Genomic DNA, 18,444 nt, shown 5'->3' with positions numbered 1-18,444 from the left:
CATTGCTGAGATAATTCAGGTGACTTTTTAGCTGTTCCACTGCTTGCTGAGCTGTTCTTTCTTCACTTTTTTCCAGACTGGTCATTTTCTGCACTTGTACGTCTTAATTGCCAGCATCTGCCTCTGCTAGTGACCAGGCTGCCAGCTTCTGAGTTTACAGAATAGTGTCTATATTTGGTCTCTCACAACATTTCTCATGTGTCAACAGTCTGAGGGAACTCAGCCTAACAGAGACCAGCTGGTGTTAGCAAGTGATTGTCTCTGCTGTGACTCTCATAAAGCTTTGGCCTACAGCTATCATCTCTACTCACTGCTTTACTTTGTCATCATTGTCACATATCCTGAAGGTGCTATCAATCTCTGGTTATTCTCTCAGACAGTCTTTCCTCTTTTTCTTGGCACTTCTTGCTCTTTCTCCTCTACCCTGAACAATAACTCTCCCATTGCAACTTAGTAATAGTTTTATTTTACACACACACACACACACACACACACACAACAAACTACTTGATTATTTTGGCCTTCCAGTTTCTATGCTTCTCTCAAGGCAATGGGCAAGAGTTAAAGAATCAGGTTTTCATTTTGAGCAGGGCAGTTCTAAAAAGGTGCGTGCGTGCGTGTGTGTGTATGTGTGTGTGTGTAGGTACGTACCCAGGATGTGCAGTCAGGGGAGGCAAGGGAGGCAGGGCCTCACCACTGTCATCATGAAAAGAAAAAAAAATGTAAAAGGAAAAAGGCTGAGATAGTTGTTGCCAGAGTCACAATGGATGCTTAGTGCTTAACTGTTTAAAAAACCCTCTAAAAAAGTGTCCTCTACAGGAGGAGGCAGGAGAACCACATGCCTCATTTAGTCTATTTTTATGATCACTTGAGCAGAGTTAAGCAAGGGTTAAAAGCCGAAAAATTCCTTATGTAGATGAGGCACGTGGTTCTCTCACCATCTCCTGTAGAGGGCACTTTTTGAAGAAGCTTTTTTAAACAGTTAAGCAGAGTCATCCATTGGAGACTCTGGCAGCAGCCTGACCTCAGCAGCTCTTGCCTTTTTCCTTTTACATTTTTACATTTTCATCATGGCAGACAAGAGCAGAGTTGAAATCCTCTGTGAAAGAGCTGGATAAGGTATGTGAGTCGGAGGGAGGGGGAGGAATTCAAAATTAATGTAATTTGTAAGTAATTGTATTATTGTAAGTAATTTATGTGTGTGTGTGTTTTACCCACCTCTGCTGGTGCGCAGGCTGGCACTATTTTTTATGTTTCAGAACCATTCCCATAAATAAACGCATTTATTGGGCAGTAGGAAATCCCTCAGCTGGGAAGTGTCTGAGTTGAATTTGGCAACCCAAAACTGTTAAAGCAAGGAGGCTGACCATTCATCAGGCATGTTTATAATCATTTTCAATTTCCTGTCTAAGGGGAGCCACTTTAAGTGGGGGGTGTCTTCATTAATATAATCTTCCCCTTTCTGCTTCTGATGCTGTTTTGTAGAGGAGGGGAAAAAGATGGGTTCTCCCTTGGTGTGGTAGAGCCCTTCCGAAAGCCCTGCCACTATGTCGGACACAGCACCGGGGCTTTGACGGGGCTTTCGAAAAGCGGGGCTTTTGGCGGGGCTTTCAGAAAGCCCCTGCGCTGTGTCTGCCATAGAGGCAGGATGCAAGCCCTGACACTGTGTCTGCCATAGAGGCGTCCTGCGGGACACCTCTATGTTGGACACAGCGGCGGGGCATCCGCAAGTAAAATGGGTAAAATGGCAGTGCTCAGCCTTGGAGTGAGCAGGACTCGGCGGATGAGAGTCGGTCCAGTATCTCCTCACCCGCTGTGCCCCCTTCCCTTTCTTCTCTCCCCCCACCGGGAGCCCCATCCTGCTCCCCTCCTTTCCTCCTCCTCTCCCCTTTCTTCGCCGGCTGCAACTGAGCAAGGAGGCACCGTGGGGCCAGGCCCCTCGCACCCACCTCCAGCCTGCTGGAGCTCACCATGCCGGGGGAAGAATGAGATACCATTGTCCCACGGAGCCCACTGTCACTTGAGCAGAGAGGACGAGGAGGAGAAAAAGAAAAGCAGTGAGGCCTTGTGTCGGCCAGCCGGCTAGGTGGAGAGCAGGTCGGGCAGGGGGGGTGGGATGGCTGGCTGGGGGATCATGGCTGCTCAGGTGGCCCCTGCCGTTGCTGCCAGCAGCTTGGGTGTCCTGGCTCCGTCCGAGCTGAAGAAAGCAGAGGCGCAGCAGTGGGATTGTTCGGAAGAGGGGGGGGCGGGGCGGCAGAGCGCAGCGGTGGCGAGCAGTTGGAAAGTGAAGGTCCGAAAGCCCCGGCGCTGTGTCCGCCATAGATGCAGGATGCCTCTATGTCAGATACAGTGGCAGGGCATTTGAAAGCCCTAGCACTGTGTCCGCCATAGATGCGGGACACCTCTATATCAAACACAGCGGCGGGGCTTCTGAACGCCCTGCCGCTGTGTCCGACATAGGGAAGCATTTGCCCGCTTGCCTCACCAGACATAAACCTAACCACACGTCACTGGCATGTACATACATACAACACACACACAGACATACATATTAGTTTCACCTTTTAAGTTGCATTACTGAAATAAATGAACTTTTGCATGATTTTCTAATTTTTCGAGTTTCACCTGTACACACACACACACACGCAAACACACACACACATGCTGGTAAGATTGGGATTGTCTTGGCAACGTTTCGGCGAGGTCTCACTCGCCATCTTCAGACTGGGTTTTGGGCTTAAAGCGTGATCGGAGGAGCTGCCGTCTTTCTATAAATCTTGATGGGGTTGTGTGGAGTGCTGGCTTTGTTTTAGTAATTGGAATGATTGGTCCTGTGGTTGTATCATGATTGGTACATTGGTGCTGATTGGTGCTGGCTGTGTGTCCGTTGTTGTTTTGTGTTGTAACGGCCTGGGTGATGGTTTAGCTCATTTGTTGACTAGGGCTAGTTTCCAGATGTCTGGTAGGCGGGAGGTATCGCCACGTTTATTCATGTTCTGGGGGTGTTTCTATATTTTGATAGCTTCCATAATTATCTTCTTTGATCTGGGCGCCATTATAAATAAAAATTAGAGATAAACAAATAAGCAGGGTTTTCGCTCCCCTCAAATTTCAAAGGGTTATTTATAGGCTTTTCATAGTTAATGATGAAAGATTTTCAGAAGAGTAAAGCCAGTTAAATAGTCACATATCAGTCACAAACGCTGTAAAATCGCCATCTTGTATCACGGCTGAACAAAGAAGCCTTAAGCAAAATTGAGGCTGGTGTTTAAGATAGTAATAAAAAAGGCATCTCAGGAGTGGACCCCGCTCGGATTAATTTTAAATAACTTTAAATAGCTTAGCTTTGTCCTAAGGGGGGGGGCACCTGTCTAGAGCTGAAAAAAACAGCTGAGAAGAACTGGCTGGAGAAAAAAAAAGCTCAGCTGGTGCTGGATCTCTCCTCCGTTCACAGCGGGAAAAAAACAAGGCTGTGAACTACGAAGAAATCCTAGCAACTGAACTGCTCCTTGCCCCTTTCTGCCAAAAAGGGGTGATATCTAATGATCTCTTAGATATACAGACCAGAACTCTGAGGGGAGCTCTGTTGAGCTCCCAGCGGCGACAGGCTCCTCCCCCAGAAGTCCCATAATTATCTTCTTGTTGAACTGTTCAGCTTTGGAGATTACCCTGGTTCCTTCAAAATTAATTTCATGTCCTGTAGCTTTAAGGTGCTGGAAAAGGGACAAAGTTTTTTCTTTTTTTTCTTACTGCGTTCTTGTGTTCTGCGATGCATGCATTTATTGTCCTGTTTGTTTGAATGCAGTAAGAAAAAAAGAAAAAACTTCCTCCCTTTTCCAGCATCTTAAAGTAACAGGACATGAAATTAATTTTGAAGGAACCAGGTTAATCTCCAAAACTGAACACTTCAACTAGAGAATAATTATGGAAGCTATAGAAATATAGATACACTCCCACAACATGAATAAACGTGATGATACCTCCCGCCTACCAGACATCTGGAAACCAGCCCTAGTCAACAAAGAGCCCCACCCACCACCCAAGCCCTTACAACACGAAACAACAACGGACACACAGCCACCACCAATCAGCACCAATCTACCAATCATGATACAACCACACAACCAATCATTCCACTTACTGAAACAAAGCCAGCACTCCATACACCCCGACCAATATTTAGAGAAAGACGGCAGCTCCGTTTACGCTTTAAGCCCAAAACCCAGTCTGAAGATGGTGAGTGAGACTTCGCCAAAACGTTGCCAAGACAATCTCAATCTTACATGGGGAAAGACCCAAATACAACAAGACCAGCTCACCTACACCTGTGAAAACATATGAACACGAACACACTCACTCACACACACACACACGTTATTATTATTTTTGAGATGCAGGAGGCGGCGAGCATGGTCACCTCATGGCTGCTGCTGTGCTGCAATATTTTTGGAAAGGGCTTATTTTCAGGGAAGGCTTTTTTTAGCCCAGGCTCTCAAAAGCCCGATTGGGCTTATTATCTGGGGAGGTCTTATCATTTTCATTTTATTTCTCAAATAAAATTATGGAGAAAATTAAATGCCTTCAAAATTTTCTATATACACTACACATACCATTATTATTTGGAAATTAGATGCAAACTTCAAAAGTACTTACTAGACGTTATTCTAAATAAAAAGGGGTAAAACCAGAGAGATTAGAAAGAAGGTAAAAGAAAAGACCGTACATGAAATGCCTGTGCCTACGAAATAGGCATTTTAAAACAGTTCCATATGCTTTTCTACATTATTTTTGTATTATAGAGTATATATCTATCTTATTTCTCTATTACAGAACATATATCTTATCTATTCATTATATCTAATTTTATGTATATTTATAACTTCAAGATAATTGTTCACTTGTAATTTATAAAGCAAACAGGTTATCGGGGCAGCATATAACATTTGGCAAGATCTACTACAGAGTTAGCATTAATTACAACATAAATCTTTATTTTTGTATTTTTAGCCTTTTGTTTTTTAATTCAATGAATCTTCAAATACATTTGAAGAAATAAATTTGTTTCAGTTTGGAATAGTTAAATATTATTTTTAAATTATATATAATTACTAATTTAATTTTACTTCTGTTTAGGTTAATTTTAATATTTATTGTGTTATATTGATTTTGGACTACATATTACATCCATACACTTTATTTAGTGTTGTTGATATTTTATAGTAATACATAATATCGTAGTTATTTTTGAATAGTATCTATTTGAAATATTTCATAAATTATTTTGTAATTCTTATGTTGGTCAAAGATGAATATAAAGATTGACTGACTAAAATTCTATGTTTTCAATTTAAAGTTTTAGTAGTCTTCTAATTATATCTTTTAAAAATGGATGAAAGGAGAAATGTGTTTCATTTATACAATCCATAATAAAAAATTTAAAATATTTTTAGAATTATTCTGTGGTGTCTCAAGTACCTAAATTTTCACTCTGAAAGCAGACACTCCAAAGGAAGAAAAATGAAACATTATATTTTACTTTCAGAGAACATAGTATGATAAAGCAAGAAACTTGAGTTGATCATAATTTCCCAACAATTTTCCAGCAGACTAAAAGCTCATGTTTATAACAGTAAAATAATTATATACTCACTTCTAATGTTATGTAAAACATGTATGCAACATTTCAACAAATTCAAAATTGCAACTTTATATCATAGCTGCATGAAAACTCTTTGAATTCTGAAAATTCCCTGAATTTCAAAACTTTTAAAATTATATTAGCAATAATTTTAATATTGAAGATAAATGTACAAAATAACATGCAATGCCATAGAAAAGTTACAACAGTAGCAAACTTCAAAGATGTCAAAAGACAACCCAAGCAGGATAACGTCATCACCATGAAAATGCAATAATTACATTCTGGCGACATGTTTGGTGCAAATGTAAAAGTTGCTTCACTTCAACGATGTTATTAGGCAAACGTTTCCGCTTGCCCCTTCCTCCCGGCACTACCCCAAGAATGCCTTGCACACCACAAATAGTGCATCGTTCAGTCAGGAATTTATCACGGTATCAACGTTTAATTTATTCTTTGTCTATTTTGCTCTTTTCCTTTTAAGATTTACACCCTAGCAAAGATTCCTATTTAAGGCTGTCATCCTATACCCATATCACGTGCGAGAAGTTAGGCTAGACATACCGAGATCTGCACTCGATCCCTACCCTTCCCCCCAGACTCCTCCCCGCATCTTCTTTTAAAGGCAGAACCAGAGCTCTGGAAGGGAAAATGATTGAAGAAATGTGGCGCTCCTTTTCTTATAAGGGTGCAGAAAAGAGAGTTCGCCTTCTGCAAATTTACCCGCTGCCATCCGGCTACGCCTCTTTTCCCGAACAGGGAGTGCCAAAGGGAAAACACCCGGCAAGAGAAATGTCAAGGTCCAAGCAACAAGGATGAGGATACTAAGTTTCGGAAAAATCTAAGTGCAAACTGTATGAGATCACAGAAGTAATCTCGGATGAGGCGAATAATATGATAGCAGCGGTATCACAAGCACCCCCGCCTTCGGTTTCCTTCCTGAAACGTACTTTTTCCCGACTGGTCCCCCCGTCCCGTCCCCACGTCCCCCGACCTCATCTTTCCCTCTTTTAGAAGGGAAGAAGCCTCCGGCCTTTCATCGAGAGGAGAGCGAGCTTCTTCCCCTACATACGCCCTTGTCCACTCACTCACCCTCAGCCTGTCTTCTCAACGGCCACCAGGGGGAGGGAAGGCTACGCCGCGGCTCCACAACAGACCATGACAGCCACTAACGGGAGGAATCACTCCAGACGATCTGCGCTTGCTTGGAGGGGCGGGTGTTTCAGTCGCCCCACCTCTATGGTGAGAAAGAAAGGTTTTATTGGTTCTCTCAACAGAGCAAGCTCTCGGCAAACGTCCTGTCGTGCGCGTGTACGCAGATGCGCGCGCACTTCTCTCCCCCTCTGTTGCGAGTAGAAAAAAGGTTTTGAATATAGAAAGGCATGAGTTGTTCGCGTGTGTATTTAGATCTAAGATTTAGCTGTACTTTCTATTTTCTTGCCCAATGACTGACTCATTCTTCCCTTTCCTGGGCACCTAAATGCATAATGGGCACGTGTGCACTTTTTTATTTATAAAGTTTTTTATTTTTTTCATTTTCATAACAAATAACTACATGGATACTATTACATAACCAACATCGTATTATATTGTTAAATGTTTACATCAATTCGTCTTACCATCAACTCCCCAAAACAATTATTGGCTCTTCTGCTCTCCAAACATTTGTATATTTGTATACAAATATTTGTATTCTGTCCATCACTTTCTTCTCCCTCTCTCCTCCTCCCTACCTCCTTTCTTCCCTTTGTCATCCTTCTCTACTTCCTTCCTCTCTCCTCCTCTTTCCCCTTTCCACTCCTCCTTTTTCTCCTCCTCTTCCCCCCTCTCCTATCCCTTTCTTCTTCCCTTACCTCTCTTCTCTACTTCACACTCTTTCTCTCATTTACTTGGTGTATTTCAGCCTCTGAGCAAGCTCCATTTTATGTTGATGGTATTTATAATTCCTTTTCAATATACATATTTTATCATATCTTCCTTTTTTAAAAAGGAAAAAAGTATACATATATAATAATTGTATTTTTAAACTCCCACCCACCCCCAGCCTATTGTTGACCTGGTTACGATTCCCAGCTATTCTCATCATTATGTTTATATAGTTATGCATCCTTACAGGCCCCAAATTTGTAGTTCTGTCTTTATAATCTCAATAAGTTCTCATTGTAAGTATATTTCATGTTTCCTCTCCATTTTTCCTTATTTTGACTTAGCTTACCCTTAATTGTCTTTAAATAACAATCCTTACTGTTCAATGTTCATTACAATTCCATTAATCTATATAAAATAGCAAGCGGTATACATTTCACTTTGTTCATTTTCTTAGAAGTTCTATATGTGTCCATATTTCAGGTATTTTAACCTATATTTAATTGTCCTTCCATTGACATATTCAATCAGTTAGCAATTCAGGTTCATTATCATGTATAAAATTGAATCACATACCTCTACATTCTCCACATAACAGTTTCCTATTTGTCCATATTCCATATATTTTAACCTTTATTTAATTCTTTCCATTATTTTAATGATTTATGCATATTTTTTATAATTTTACGTAGTTCTTCAAATTCCCACCTTTCCATAATGTCCAGTTCCAAAATTATAGTTAGTTATATAGTTCTTATTTCAAGAGTTCTTATCCATCTTAAATTTAGTTAGATCAGCTGATGTGGAGTGGAAGAGAGGCGGGGGCTATCTTGATCCTTTGTCCTTCCTCCAGCACAAAAAAAGAAAAGAAAAAAACTTTCGTCCTTTCCCCACTCTTGATTTTATTTCTCCCCTCCGCCCTTGTTAACTTTATGTCCAGTTCCAAAATTACAGTTAGTTATACAGTTCTTATTTCAGAGTTCTGGTTCACCTTAAATTTAGCTAATTCAGCTGATGTGAAGAGGAAGAGAAACGGGAGCCATCTTGATCTTTTGTTCTTCCTTCAGCAAAAAAAAACCCTTCCTATTTTCCCGGTTCTTGATTTTATTATTATTATTATTTTTCCCTTATTACCTTCTGCCTCTCATTGGTTACACTTGCTCAAAATATATTAATTGGAACAAAATCAAAATACAGCAAATCTCTGGTATGTTTCCTTTTGCCTCCTGCTTTTCCAAATTCTGATTTATGGCATTTGGTTAATTAAAACTTTCTGCTCAGAGTTTCACATTCCATTCGCTGCAACGAAAAGATTAGGTTATCATTGAGAAAATAGTGCTTTCTTCTTGAGTTTTTTCTCCCTTGTTACATTCCATTTCTCATTAATTGGGGTTGCTTAAGATATATTAGAAGAAACTCAAACGAAGCAAATCTTTTTGGTATGTTTTGATTTCCGTTTCACCCTCCTAGTCTCTTTTAAAAATTTATAGTTTGCATTTGAATGGATCTGTCACTTCTCTGCTTTCTCCTTTTTGTCCAAATTGTTTAAAACAAATGGCTCACTTTTGGGCTAGTGATTCAACCCTCAATTTTTCCCCTTTTTTCTTTTGCCAAAATCTTGATCTCTCCATCAATATTATTTATTTATACTCTCAAGGTTCTTTGCCTTTTCCAAATTCTGATTTATGACTGTGGGTTAATTAGATCTTTTTACCAGGCTTTCATCTCATCTCTTGCATGCTACTGTTCAATTGCTTTGGTCTGAGATCAGCTTCTTGTGCAGCCATGTTGCCATGCTGCCGCCCAGATGCCAATTCAGAGAGGAAATCTCTGACCTACGAAAGACCTGTTGCACTCCCTCTGGGCCTGATGAGGCACTGCCCCTTCTTCACCTCCACCCCCAGGGAGATTCCCATCCAAAATGGATCTCAGCATTGGTTTGTCAGACAGAGTTCATGTGAGGCTCTTAAGAGCTCACGCACCCCACTTCTGTCCAGCTGAAGAACTTCCGGTCGACTCTAGGCATTACTGGTGTTTTTTTGAGGTGTTATATTGCTTACATAAACACCAAAACAGACTTTATTTATTTCAAGTATAGCCCATCTTCATCCAGTTAGCTTCTATTGGATAATTATTGAGGCAGACATTGAGAGTATATCTATACTTTGTGCATAAATACATAACCAGCACAAGCAGAGAGTTGCAATCATAGAGTTGCAAATCTACCACTATTCAATATCTTCGTAACTTAGGGCACATTTACACTTCCACTGTACTTCAATGCAAGACACCCATCATTTCGTGAGGCCCAGAACACATGATGTCAATTATCAACTCGCCCTCAATTGGCTAGTAAGATAATTTCTCTTTCTGGCTCCATATTAGAACAACTGTTTTTTGGCATGTGATAGATCAAACTTTGACTTCTAATGTCTATGCTGTGTTTCAATTCCCTATAACCCCTCCACTCCTATTGGCTACAGTGGCCTTGGGGGGGGGGACTAATCACTGCTTTTTACTGTCCTTTACATTTATTAAAAACAACTTTGCTAGTGGAACAATAATCCATTTCACTTCTCCTAGGGGGAGGAAAGGTGTTGTCCTTGGGAGGAATCAGCAAAAAATGCCAGGAATTCATGCCCAGATTATAAAAATGAATATGATCCCAGCAGTGGTAGGTTTCAATTTTTTTTTAAAACCTCTTCTGTAGGTGTGGCCTGTTTTGTGGGAGTGGCTTGGTGGTCATGTGACTCTGGGAGTGGTTTGGTCATGTGACTGGGTGGGCATGGTCAACTTGCAAAATGTGGTGAAACTCAGTTAAACAACGCTCTTGCTTAGCAATCAAAATGTTGACTCAGAAACTCTGGCATTTGAAGCACACAATCTTAAAGCTGTCAAGTTACAAGACCTTTGCACCCCTAACCCTTTAGAAAAAAACCACCAGGGGTATGCAAACTTGACAGCTTTAAGACTTGTGGACTTCAGCTCCCAGAATTCATTCATACGTACGTACATACATACATACATACATGCAATTTTTATGACTCACCAGCATCTGCATCTATAGATAAAAGTATGCCAATAAAATGTACATTCATTTCACTGTCTCCTATCTATGACCCAGCTATTATTCATCCATCTATGATTTTTTTCCACATTTAAAATGACCTTCATCTTGACAATATTCATGTTACATTTAGCATAAAAGATAGGTAGTGGATATTGCATATCAAACATTTTCTATATTATCTTAAAACATGCTCACTAAATATCGCAATTCCATATGATACCAAACAGAAAATTATTTTTCCTTTAAAAAAATTGTACTGAGAAAATGGAATTAATTCATTGCATCATATTGTTCTTACCTTGATATGTATTTTTAAAAAATTTAAGATGAATGATAATCTAACTAGTTTCCTCCTCTTGCTTTCTTAATGTTATCACATTTCAGAACCTAAAAAGCCTTAGGTATTTGATCTATTTGATCGACCTCTTAAACCAGTAACAATAGATGAAGATAAGATCCTGCAACTTGTTTACCATGTAGTTGGATCACAGCTCATTAAGATCCAGTGGCTCAAAGCTGGGAGAGAGTTTAGAATAGATCCTCTGATAAATGCAGCTTCAGGTTGGTAAATGGAACAACTCTCTTAGAGATCCAAGCAGTTACTAAAACTGATATTCTGCGGAATATGTGTGTAAAGCCTCAAAAGCAGCTGGAAGTGATTCTTCCAAGTCAAAAGTGAAAGGTACAGTTAAATTGAATATTTAGAGAGGCAACAACAATTCAAAGGCCGCCTGATCCTCCATCTCTCGCTCGCTGTTTCGCCCGCCTGGATCACCTTGGCACCACTCTGGCTTCCTACATCTGTCCTCACCTGGCAGCTGCGGCGACATTGTCAAGAATCACAAAGTGGCTTGGAAGTGAAGGGGCCTCGGAGCCCTGCCTAAGCAGCGGCGGGGCCCCCTCCCGGCCGGGCTCTTCCCTCTCGCTCTTTATCTTGATGATGTCGCTGCAGCTGCCGGGCGCAGATGGACGGAGGTAGCCAGAGCGGTGCCTAAGCAGTCCAGGCGGGCGAAAGAGCAAGCGAGCGATGAGGATCAGGCAGCCTGATCCTCGCTCTCCGGGAGGCACGGAGAAGAGCGCGAAGTTCAGCGGGGGCAGGGAGGTTCTCGATGCTCTGGGAAGCCGCGAAAGCGACTGCAATAGACGTCCAGAAGCGGCTTTTGGGGTTAATGGGGGCTGGACTTCCAGCCCGATAGCCCTCACTGCTTCTGGACATCTATTGCAGTCGCGAAGAGCGCGTGGAGAAGAGCACAAAGTTCAGTGAAGGCAGGAATGCAAAAATGACGCCTACTACTCCCTTGCAAGGGGAGCAAAGGAAACCGCCTGGGTCTCTGCTCCCTACCTCACCTATCTGGAGCCGCAGAAAGCTTTAGACTGGCGGCGGTGCTGGTTTCCCGCCACTTCGGCGTCCCTGAAAGGCGACTCCGCATTCTCCCTTTCCTTCCCCCATCCTCCCTTCAAAAACTGTGAGGCGCTTTTTCTTAGCACCGGTTGTCCAGCTGGCATGGCCCTGCGTGCGTGCCTCCTCCCGCCTCCTCCTCACTCCCCAGAGGCTCTTTTCCTCCTTTCCTGAGCTCAGCGGGAGCCGGACACTAGGGATGGGAGGCTGCTTTTGAAACCACACCTTGAAAAACTTTGCTGGGAAAGGAGGTGGGGAACCAGTGGGGGGGGGAAACGCCCTGTCACACCCCTGTGCTTTGCCTCCTGGGCAAGTTCAGGGAGGTCCTAGGAGGTCTGCCGCACCGCACAAGCTACCGCCCGCGAGCAGCGACGGAACGGGCGGGGAAAGCGAGCGAGGTGGGTGGGGCAGGCGCTCCGTGAGGAACCTCTTCTAACTGGTTCGGTAGATTTGTGGAACCTTTTCTACAGAAGAGATTAGAACTGCCAGAAACTAAGGTGACCAGATTTTCAGATTGGAAAAGAGGGACGCCCTTGACCGGGGGGGGGGGGGGGGCTTGATTAAAAAAAAATTTTTTTGTCAAAAGGTCACCCCAGGACACTGAAACCAGCATAAATATGAATCTGTTGCCAAACAAAATTTTGATCACGTGACCATGAGGATGCTGCAACGGTCGCTAAGGGTGAAAAATGGTCGCAACGGTCACTAAGTGTGAAAAATGGTCATCAGTCACTTTTTTCAATGCCATTGTATCTTCCTGATTATTAAAAGTGCAAATTCACTCAGTGTCAATCATGACTCCTGAGTCCATTTCAAAGTATTGTGCATAGAAATTTTTAAAATGGCTTGTTTCAATTTATTTTGGATAGAATCTTTTTTTAAATAGTTTAAGACAATTTAAAAAAAGAATCAACACAGAATAACACTATTTTTAAAAATCATATGCACAATAAATAAAATATTATTTTAAAATACATTAAAAAAATAAAAGAAAAAACCCAGCTCACTTACCAGCAGGCAGGCAGAGTCAGCAGATCTTCGTAGGGATGGATGGAAGCACACAGGGAGCCTATATATACACAACTGCAGTAACAATGACAATGATGAAGGATTGGATTGAGTTAAAGAATAAAAGAATTCTGATCTTAGAAGGCCATGACCTGCAGGCAGGCTGGCATAATTTCTTATGGAATGAATGACAAACATAAAACGCACAAATACTTTCAAAATCATTTAATTAGAACTTTACTGCAACAATGGCTCAAAATTAAAAAAATCCACTATGTGAAAACCCCAAATTGGCTATCACCAACAGAAAGAACGACACACCCAAATTTTACAGATTGGAACAAAATTCTAAGATACAGAGATCTAATTGACAGACAGGGAAATTTAAAAACAATTGAAGAATTGGCAGATCAGAATATGAAAGGTGACTGGCTAACCTACCTCCAAATTAAAACTAAATACAATAAAGACACTAAAATATATGGTATTGAAACAGAACCACACAAATTGAATAAAATTATTCAAAGTCTGGACAGAAAGATGATAGGGAAAATATACAAATTCCTCTTGAAGTATCAAATGGAAGAGGAAATTGGAAACTGTAAAAGAACCAATGATAAAATGGGCACAGAACTTTGGCTATAACATTGAACTAGACAAATGGGAAAAATTTTGGGGAATAAATTTAAGAATGACACTATCAATCCCATACAAGGAAAACCTTGTTCTTTCAATCCTTCCAATATTTTTTTCCTTCATTCCCTTGTCTGTTTCAATATTAAGTACATTTCTTCCTTTCTTCCTATAATTTTTTCCATTTTCTTCCTTATATTCTTTTCCATTTCAACATTGTCTTCCTTTTTTCCTTCCTTCCTTCCTATACGTCTTTCCATTTTCTTCCTTATATTATCTTTTCTGTTTCAACAGTCTTTGTTTCTTCCTTCCTTCCCTCCTTCCTTCCTTCCCTTCCTTCCTATACTTCTTCTTTCATTCATTATATTTTCTTTTCCATTTCAATATTAAGTGTAATTCTTTGTTCCTCCTTCCTTCTTTCAATCCTTCCAATACTTTTTCCTTCATTCTCTTTTCCTTCAATATTAAGTGCAATTCCTTCCTTCCTTCCTTCCTTCCTTCCTTCCTTCCTTCCTTCCTTCCTTCCTAAGTTATTTCCATTTTCTTCCTTATATAATATTTTCTGTTTCAACATAAAGTGCCTTCCTTCCTTCCCTCCCTCCCATCCCTTTCTTTATGTTTTCTTTATGTTTTCTTCATGCTTTCTTTTCTTTTTCCTCTGCTCTTTTTAAACCCCCCCCTTCTTCTCCTCCTCTACATTTAGGTTGGATTAGTTTGTACAACAGTCATCAAACTTATGAAGTAAAAATAAATAAATAAATCATATTTAAGAAGAAGAAGAAAAAGGAAGACGTTTTTAGTTAAGTCAAACGTTTTAATAAAAGTTTCATCTTTTAAGATTCGTCCAACACATCCAATTGTAACCTTAACAGTAAAGAATATCACCCCAGCTGCTAAAGGTTCAACCAGTCTGAGAACCATTGAAAAGACAACAGTGCAGCAAAATCCAAAAGACACAACTTCCTCACGACCTCACCGCCATTGCTTTGGTACCAAATCTTTAAGGAAGGGGCGCCAGAAAGGAGGAGGAGGAGGAGGAGAAGGGAACCAAAGAGACGCTCTCGGAGGCGGCGATCCCATGCACGAAGAGGCAGGAGGAGAGGTGGGTGCGCTGCACGAACGGACTCCTCGCGGCCGCTCCCACGCTCTCGGAGGCGGCGATCCCATACACAAAGAGGCAGGAGGAGAGGTTGGGGCGCTGCACGAACGGACTCCTCGCGGCCGCTCCCACGCTCTCGGAGGCAGCGATCCCATGCACGAAGAGGCAGGAGGAGAGGTTGGGGCGCTGCACGAACGGACTCCTCGCGGCCGCTCCCACGCTCTCGGAGGCAGCGATCCCATGCACGAAGAGGCAGGAGGAGAGGTTGGGGCGCTGCACGAACGGACTCCTCGCGGCCGCTCCCACGCTCTCGGAGGCAGCGATCCCATACACGAAGAGGCAGGAGGAGAGGTTGGGGCGCTGCACGAACGGACTCCTCGCGGCTGCTCCCACGCTCTCGGAGGCAGCGATCCCATGCACGAAGAGGCAGGAGGAGAGGTGGGTGCGCTGGCAGCTGCCCCGCAGACAACTTCCACACGCTTCAGGACCTTCTGCCGAGCGACAGGAGCCCCGGAAGCGCGTGGAAGTTGTCTGCGGGCAGCTGCCGCTGCGTCCACACTCTCGGAGGCCCAGAAGCGAGGGGACGTTCTCTGCTGGCGGCGCCGCTCCCCCGACCTCTCTTCTTTCCGCGGCGAATCCCATGGATTCACGAACGGACTCCACGGAAGGAAGAGACATCGGGACAGCAGCGGGGAGGCCCAGAAGCGAGGGGACGTTCTCTGCTGGCGGCGCCACTCCCCCGACCTCTCTTCCTTCCGCGGCGAATCCCATGGATTCACGAACGGACTCCACGGAAGGAAGAGACATCGGGACAGCAGCGGGGAGGCCCAGAAGCGAGGGGATGTTCTCTGCTGGCGTCTGCCGCTCCCCCGATATCTCTTCCTTCCGCGGCGAATCCCATGGATTCACGAACGGACTCCACGGAAGGAAGAGACATCGGGACAGCAGCGGGGAGGCCCAGAAGCGAGGGGACGTTCTCTGCTGGCGTCCGCCGCTCCCCCAACCTCTCTTCCTTCCACGGCGAATCCCATGGATTCACGAACGGACTCCACGGAAGGAAGAGAGGTCTGGTCTGGGCAGCACGCACAGAGCGGGAAAGGCAGCACCAAAGCCTGGCCGCGAGCGAGGGAGCGCGCGGCGAGCAGCGACGCTGGGCTGCTTCCTCTGCCGCCGCCGGCGGCGGCTGCTCCCTCCGGGGCAGGAGAGCTGGGAGCAGCCGCCCGAGAACTTCCACGTGGTTCCAAAGGTTTTGCCGCCCGTTCCAGCGCAGCACAGGGGCTGGCTGCGAACTCTGCAAGGGGGCTGTCTCCTTCCCCCAGCCCAGCGCCTCCCGATTCCCACGGTACCAAATTTAATACAAAACATGATTTACTCACCACCAGTGAGTAAGCGCAGCTGCCCAAAACAAAGACGAAATAAAATGGAGACTCGCGCATGCGTCCTCAGCTAAGGAGTCCAGCCAATCAGTGAGCTGGTTGGCCAGCTCACTGATTGGCTGAAGTCCAGCCAATCAAATCAGTGAGCGGCAGGCTGGGCTGGCTTAAATTTGTAGGTGGTAGCATAGAACAGAACGATGAGCCAGCCCAGCAGCTGATGGGCGGGAGCTGCAAGCGCCAAAAAAAGCGTGCCTTTTTAAAAAGCGGGCAGGACGCAGGAAAATGCATCAAAAAGCGTGGGTGTCCCGCCAAAAGCGGGACGTCTGGTCACCTTAGCCAGAAACCCACCCCTGGATCCCAGGCACCAGCTAAAACAATTAAGCAAGCTAAACATATGAAGCAACAGCAATACAAGGATATTCTGAAGGTGGATGGTCCTTTTTACTATGCAGGAGAGACAATGTACAATACTCCTGTATTTCACCAAGAAAACTACATGGATGGCAATATACTGTCAATGGGCCTTTCAGTTGGTCACTACTCAACATGTTGCTGAGAAAGACCTAAGGATCTCTTAGAGCACTAATGGTGTTTTTGACATAGCTCAATTTCAGGTGTATAATTGCTGATATTGCCATGCAGGAAAAGAACATGGAGTTGCAAAAACAGTATCATAATTGAAACATGCAAAGTGAAAAGCAAGAACACAAGAAAGCTCAACGTGGTGGGAAATTACACTATATATTATTAGGTGTCAACAAATTGAAATGGATTAAAATTGGATATTTCCAGGCAGAATATCATACACAAAAAGCTAAGAAGGAATCAAATTATTTTCATAGTCAGGAAGGACAAGAAATAACAATATTTGGATTCTATGCAGGTGGTCATCAACAGGCACATAGAGATAAGCAACATATCTATCATTCCAAAGAAACACTCAAAAATCAAAAAGGAAATCAAAACACCAAAATACCTTCTCACCAGCAATTAACCCCCAGATAAACAGAAATTAACACCAAGATTAATACTAGCCAAACAAGAAGTAAATAATACCCCAATCAAGAACTACCAACTCAGACAAACAGGCTAACAGTAAACAACAGCTTAATCAAGAAACCACAAAGAACACTCCCATCAATACTGACAGGGTAAGATACTAGTGTATTAAAAAAGCAAACCACATTCCTTTTTAGCAGTGATGATGTTATCTAGTTTGGTAATAAAAAGTCTGCAAGAAAACAACCTGCTCTGAGCATCAAGGACCCCACAAATCACAAATTGTTTATATGCAAATGTCAAGCCAGGCTAAGGTGAAAGAAACAGTTAACAAATTTTTGCAATAGGATTTTGAATATATACTTATCACTCCCAAAGAAAACAGGAAGAACTTGAAATAGAGAACCAGATAGAGACCAGAGAAATGGTGGAATAAAATCAAAGAAGTTGCTAAGGATTCATGTAAAAAAAGATTTTTCAAAGACCAAGAAACAGAATTAATTGTAGAAATTGTCAGGAAGAGAAGCCAAAGCTAAGAAAATCAAGGATCTCTGGAAGCAAATTAACAAAAGAAAAAAAATCCAAAGAATTTTTCCAAGAGACAAAAATCACTATTGCGTCTTTTGTAAAAGAAACCAAAGATGGAAAAAAACTCAAGGACAGTCTTCCAAAGGACCTCCAAACCCAAAAGGATGTTCCAGCTTAAATTGGTAGGCCATAGAACACCAATGGATAGATAACTGATCAAAGAAAATCAAACAAGGGGTGAAAAGTGTGTAGTGAAAAAGGAGTGAAGTGAAAATCTGTACAGTACAGATGAAATACACTTTAGGCAATATTTCCTATTACACGAATCTCTAGTGCTAGAAAATGAAGTTAATCAGCACACCAAACATTACCATATTGGAAGCCAATAAGAATCAATGGAATGCCTACAGGAATGTAGCAAGCAACATAATCTATGAATTTTGATCAAACTATGCCAGTAAACTGGAGACCGGCATAGTTGCCAATAAAGGTCAGTCTACAAAAAAGGACAATAACAGACTTTGTAAACTATTGTAGACTGCTTAATTTCACATCCTAGCAATAGTGCCTAGGATTATCCAGTACAGATTGGAACCGTATATGGAAAGGAAAAAGGCATATTTCAAACTGGTTTTAGAGAAGGCTAAGGAATACAAGATATTATTACTGACACACATGATAAATGAAAAAGCCAAAAACGTTTATATGCTCTTCATTAATTATAGAAAAACCTTTGATTGTGTGCACCATGTCAAGCTATGAAAAGTACTTAGAAGATGTTAAATACTGAACATCTTCATGCAATGAAGGCCTTGGAAAATATATGGA

General features: G+C 42.5%; 1 protein-coding gene across 1 annotated transcript in view; it reads right to left on the bottom strand.

Annotated features, from left to right (window-relative positions):
* ANO10 (anoctamin 10) overlaps window positions 1-7,601 on the bottom strand; it is a 138,705-nt gene extending 131,104 nt beyond the window's left edge. The window contains exons 1-2 of the mRNA XM_087712906.1: window positions 7,492-7,601; window positions 6,731-6,875 (exon numbers count right to left, since the gene is read on the bottom strand). The gene's annotated coding sequence lies outside the window, so the exon portion shown is untranslated. The remainder of the gene's footprint in view (window positions 1-6,730; window positions 6,876-7,491) is intronic.
* Between the last annotated feature and the right edge of the window lie 10,843 nt (window positions 7,602-18,444).

Source organism: Thamnophis sirtalis, unplaced genomic scaffold, assembly GCF_051295495.1.
Source record: "Thamnophis sirtalis isolate CommonGarterSnake01/CBP01778 unplaced genomic scaffold, rThaSir2_p1.2 scaffold_4, whole genome shotgun sequence".
Classification (NCBI taxonomy): Eukaryota; Metazoa; Chordata; class Lepidosauria; order Squamata; family Natricidae; genus Thamnophis; species Thamnophis sirtalis.
The sequence above is the reverse complement of the archived record's forward strand: the minus strand, read 5'-3'. Positions and strand labels throughout refer to the sequence as shown.